The following is a 5,873-nucleotide window of genomic DNA, read 5'->3' as shown; positions in this document are numbered from 1 at the left end:
TGAGAATAAACATGCTTTAAAGTGTCAACTAAAAGGTTGGTGAGTTCATTAGTTTAACATAAATAATTATTTCATAATTTTAATAGACCACAAGATTTCATATTTCCATTTCTCATAAACATACGTCCCATGCATAGAGATAAAAATATCATTCATATGGATTGAACACCTGGTAACCGACATTCACAATATGCATATAAGAATATCCCCATCATTCCGGGATCCTCCTATGGACATGATATAAATTTCGAAGTACTAAAGCATCCGGTACTTTGGATGGGGCTTGTTGGGCCCGATAGATCTATCTTTAGGATTCGCGTCAATTAGGGTATATGTTCCCTAATTCTTAGATTACCAGACTTAATAAAAAGGGGCATATTCGATTTCGATAATTCAACCATAGAATGTAGTTTCAATTACTTGTGTCTATTTCGTCAAACATTTATAAAAGCAGCGCATGTATTCTCAGTCCCAAAAATATATATTGCAAAAGCATTTAAAAATGGAGTAATAAAACTCACGCATATAAATATTGTGAAACAGTTAATAAAGCATTTACATGTATTCTCAGCCCAAAAATGTAAAGAGTAAAAAGGGCAAATGAAACTCACCTAATGTATTTTGTAGTAAAAATACATAGAACGACATTGAACAAGTATAGGGTTGGTCTCGAATTCACGAACCTATATCATTTGTATATATATATTAATACACATAATCGTAATCGAATAAATTTTTGTATATATAACTTATTAACTATATCATAATATATTTATATTTCATATATTCATTTTATATATAAAAAAAATATTTTGTTATGTTATATGTGTTAAATACATTTATATATATATATATATATATATATATATATATATATATATATATATATATATATATATATATATATATATATATATATATATATATTTCATTTGTTTATCAAAACAGTAGTCCTAATTATGCTAAGTTAATATAATGATAGTAGCATTAATAATATACTTATGTTAATAATAATAATTCTATTATTTTTAAAATAGTATTAATACTAATATTTATGAAAGTATCAATAAATTGTATCATTTATAATAAAATTGATAATACTAATCATGATATCAATAACTAATAATAACAATAATTTTAATAAATTTAGTAATACGTATAGTAATAATAATGTTAATGGTATTAAAAATACTACTTTTAATAGTAACTAGATATGTAGCCGGCGCGCTACGCTGCGCGATTACGTTCAAACTTACAACATAGGAAATGATATCTAGGTTGTGTTCCTAGCAATTACAACATGAAGAACAATTTGCTGCCTTCCTTTCCTCCCCTCTGCTTTGAACAAACATCAAAAGGCAGCCAACTTCATATATAGTTATAATAACTTGCACACACACAAATCGTTTCACAAACATAAAAAAAAAAAACTCTAAAGATTAAACAGTAAAGAAGCTGTTTCAAACGCTAAACCAAGAACCAGTTCATAAAATGCTTAAACTTTCATAACAGGACAGCACGACAACATGTCAAAGAATGTGGAACCATCACACCCTTGAAAAGAGATTTATATCCTTCTTTTTTAAGATCTGAGTGATTTTATTATTTAAATTTTTGGTCCGAAACCAATATAATCTCATATTCAAGTGAGTTTATTATTGAAATTCAGAAATTTCTAATCATATTTACCAGCATAGTTAGTAATGATAAACTGTTATTAGACACCACAACCCATTTCAACTTGTGAAAAACTTACCCGTTTTGACTCTTTTTCAATGTGTGACCCGGCCAATTTGCCCCATTTGATAAACACGCCAGGTTCTTTTTTAAATGAATTAAGATACCTTTGAGTATAGTAGCTCATACAGTTTTTGACATTTTAACTCCCTTCTTTAGACAAATTAAGATACCTTTGAGTATCGCAGCTCGTACAGTTTCTTCTATTTTAACTCCAGAGCTGTTATCTTAAAAAAAAAATTCATGAATCTCATCATATATGTTTGCCTTAAAAACCAAAAAAACAAAAACAAACAGTTAGCATTAGTCAAAGTTAAGACATAATTACTTCGAATTCTAAGCGAGAGAAGTTCACTAAAAGTAAAACTGTTTGCTATCTGAAGAGTAGTGCATTCTGATTTCTGACGACATCTCCAAGTAATCGAAAAGGGATTCCGGTGAGAACTATGCGGTAGATATATACTGTTGAAGCGTTTGACCTAGAACTTTTCCACTCTGAAAATTTTGACAAACAAAAAGTATGTAAGCATGTAACAATATAATTCTGTTAACTTATCTCGCTTTATCTTGTTACGCAACCTGGTTGACCCACCCATGTTGATACCTTTGCATTGTGAGCCTAACGTTATAGCTTAGTAATTCTACCCCATATAAGGTGATCTGGATGTTATACTCGACTAATAAATAGATATATAATTTCTTATACTTTTGGCAAACTATCTAAGTAAGCTTTGGGAACTTCTATATGTGGAAACACAACACCATTGATGGAAGCAGCGGCTATTAATTTTTGTTTTCTACTTCCCGACATTGTTTTAACATCTTAACTGTACATCGTTAACTACCAACTTAGGTAAAACATCCCAATTACCGGTCCAAACCTTTTAATTTATTCGATGATCATCTTAATACTATTTAATACGTGAACCAATAATATAGAAAGTGGATACAAAGATATTAATGGAATTTAATGGTTTACCTGATCACCTTCTCGTCTTGTATAATCCTCACTGTTCGGAATTTAGAAGAAAAAAATTTCGAGTTCATCCATGGCGGCTTCATGTTCATCATCTGATTTAATCATTTGTTCCTGAAATGATTAATGATCCTGCACGAAACTGTTTACACGATGTATCATGAGTAGTTTGCAATCGATTTTAAACATCAATTCCACCTAATTGGCTTTTGGTGATTCTCAATTTGAAGGATGAATGAAGGAGGTGATTATTAAAAACAACTATCAAGGGTCCAGGGTCCAGAGTCTTCTTCTCCGAGAAGAGGGGGAAAAAAGAAGTTACCGCTACAGTTGAACAGTAGATTTAAGGGTAGGAAAAATTACGCTAATTAGTATGTAGTATGAGAGAGAGAGAGAGAGAGAGAGAGAGAGAGGGGGGAAGAAGTGACCGCTACAGTTGAGCAGTAGATTTAAGGGTAGGGAAAATTACGCTAATTAGTATGTAGTATAGTATAATAATATAATATAATATAATATAATATAATATAATATAATATAATAAATAAATTTATTAAACTGTTGTAAATTAATACTTTATATATAATACTCCGTAATATTACAAATATATGAAAGACAGAGTGTTGCACCTGATTGTTCATCGTCGTGTTGTAAGATTTTTCCAGCCGGAATAACCTTTTTCTACACCCACCTTTATTGACATCGTATTTACTTTGCTGAATTAGAATGAAACCAAGTAAGAAACCGGAAAGCTTAAAAACATAAACGCACCTGTCAATTTAATTTGTTTACAGAAATAAAAAAATTAGGATATGAATCTGTCAATCGGTATTATCCCCAAATCCGAAACTCAAAATTTTACAGATATTCATTATACCAACAAAAACACTCCAAAAATGCACCAAAAGCATATAAATTAACAAACATAATAAACATAGACCATATTAATAAAACAGGACCTGCAATTTCAACTAAATAAAGTAGTAGTAAGTGATAAACAATAGCTTGTTTTGCAAAATTAACACAAATAGATATTGCCAAACTAACTAAACAATTAAAGAAAATTAGCCATTAGCCGTATCATCTAAAAACATAAAATAGTCCAAAGAATAGCCAGCAATCAAACACGAAGAGAGTAACCCAAAAAGAGACTCCAAATTCATACTCTAATAAAAAAAAGAAGAATCTTAACCTCAAAAACATAGGTTATGACAGTAATTATCAATAACAACAAAAAACATCATACCAAATAAGATAAAACAATTAAGCATTTACATATGTATCTATCATCAATCAATTATATACTCTAATAATTACGAAAGTTTGAAGTGTGAGTACCTCCACGATCAATCAAAAAAAACATGGGATTCATCAAATTTTTTACACCCTTTTTTTATTTTCTTTAGGTTGTGTTCCAGAGTAAATACAGGGTGAGTAACAGTGCCAGACATAGTAGACATAGTACCACCATATTGACGAATACCGAAATTACCAATTGCACTATCATCCTTCCTTTTGATATTATCAGGTAAGTCGAAGGTGGTGTAGAAGACGGAGATGGTGACGGCGCGAAGGAGATGCAAGTTGCGTCGGTGGAAACTGTCAAAACGGGAAAGAAGGAGGTGGATGGAATGGGTATGGAAGGATGGGAAGGGGTTGGAGATGGAGTGGATGATTTGGGAATCCGAAGGGTCTGGAGATGTCCCGGAGAGTAAATACGGTACGATTTTTTTGAGCGTGAGAATAGGGTTTAAAAGAAAATGGGTCGGGTAAGAGTTAGATTTGGGTAATGTTAGTAGTTACTGTTAATGTAAGGTGTTGGCAAATCAGAATTTGACACCATTTACCACAAATTATATATATATAAATAATAAATAATATTAGTAATGAATATTATACTAAGATGATAGTTTTAATCATATTGGTACTACTAATATTAACATTAAGGATGTTACTAAATATAATTCTTAATAATAATAATAATAATAATAATAATAATAATAATACTGATAGTAATATTACTTAGTGATACTTAGTAATACCAATAATAATAATAATTTTTAATGATAATAATAATACTAATAATGGTGACCATAATAATAATAATGGTGTTAATAATTATAATAACTAATGATAATATTAATAATAGCAATAAAGATAATATTTTTAGTTATATTAATGGTATTAATAATATTTAACATAATACTAACAACAATGATACTAATAGTATTAATAACAAGAAATACTAGTAATAAAATTAGTTATACCTTCAAAAGAGTAGGTTTTAAAAAAAACGACGCTGCTGTGGATTGAACCCAGGACCACTTGCTACCCCGACACCCTCACCAACCATCGATCCATTTCCTTTTTCATGATTTAATTCCTAACTATAGATATATATCCCGGCCTCCACTGTTTCTTCTTCTACTTAAACTCTTCGGCCTAATAGCCATTACGGCCCAACAACAAAATAAAAAGGAGCCCGATCTAATTAGACTAGGATGGAGAGGCAGCTGGGAAAAAAACGGTTTATTTATACACTGTATGTTTCTGTTGTCGGTTCAGAAATAGATCGAGAATAGCAGATCGCAGGAAACAATATCACGTTTATCATCACCCTTCGAGATCATCATCAGTCTTCAATATTATCGCAATTCTTCATCCCTCACCAATCAAGTAATCAATCGAACAATTGTTTCAAGTAAGTTATTGATTAAATGATGTTCCCCTAATTTCTAAAATTCCTCTATATTATCTGTATACATAATTATTCGAACAGGAGCAGCAATCATTTACAGTTGGGGTTCGGATGGGGTTTCTTGACTGTATCTAGCATAAATAGCTGAGTAAAAATAACAGGTTTTCGATGGTGGTGATGTTGTGATGATTTTACTATTACAGCAGCAGTAGATCGTATGTGGTCATGGTGATGGCTGTCACGGCAGTGGTGATGATAGGTTGTCGATGATTTTCTTGGTGATTTAATGGAGATGGTTGAGTGGTGTCGTTCCAATGAAATAAAAAGATAATTAATCACGAATAGCAAGTAACAAGATAAACTTGATGATGGCTTAGTCTTTGTCAATTAGGGAAACAAAGATTTCTGCAATCGAATAATAAAAATTAGAACAAGTGGGTTTCGGTTTTGATGATAAAAGAAGGT

The 5,873-nt window shown here is 30.8% G+C and overlaps 1 long non-coding RNA gene across 4 annotated transcripts; it reads right to left on the bottom strand.

Annotated features, from left to right (window-relative positions):
• Positions 1–609: 609 nt before the first annotated feature.
• On the bottom strand, positions 610–4,442 carry LOC139898761 (uncharacterized). Of its 4 annotated transcripts, XR_011777136.1 has the most exons (7): positions 4,049–4,442; positions 3,340–3,426; positions 2,717–2,855; positions 2,066–2,232; positions 1,911–1,964; positions 1,257–1,335; positions 610–683 (listed from the first exon to the last, which is right to left on the bottom strand). It is a non-coding gene; the product is annotated as an uncharacterized lncRNA (long non-coding RNA). The 4 variants fall into 4 exon arrangements; XR_011777135.1 differs by having other exon boundaries at positions 1,257–1,964; XR_011777137.1 differs by lacking the exon at positions 610–683 and having other exon boundaries at positions 1,213–1,964; positions 3,340–3,481.
• Between the last annotated feature and the right edge of the window lie 1,431 nt (positions 4,443–5,873).

This window comes from Rutidosis leptorrhynchoides, chromosome 3 (assembly GCF_046630445.1).
Source record: "Rutidosis leptorrhynchoides isolate AG116_Rl617_1_P2 chromosome 3, CSIRO_AGI_Rlap_v1, whole genome shotgun sequence".
Lineage (NCBI taxonomy): Eukaryota > Viridiplantae > Streptophyta > Magnoliopsida > Asterales > Asteraceae > Rutidosis > Rutidosis leptorrhynchoides.
This window is presented reverse-complemented; position numbering and strand designations above follow the sequence as displayed.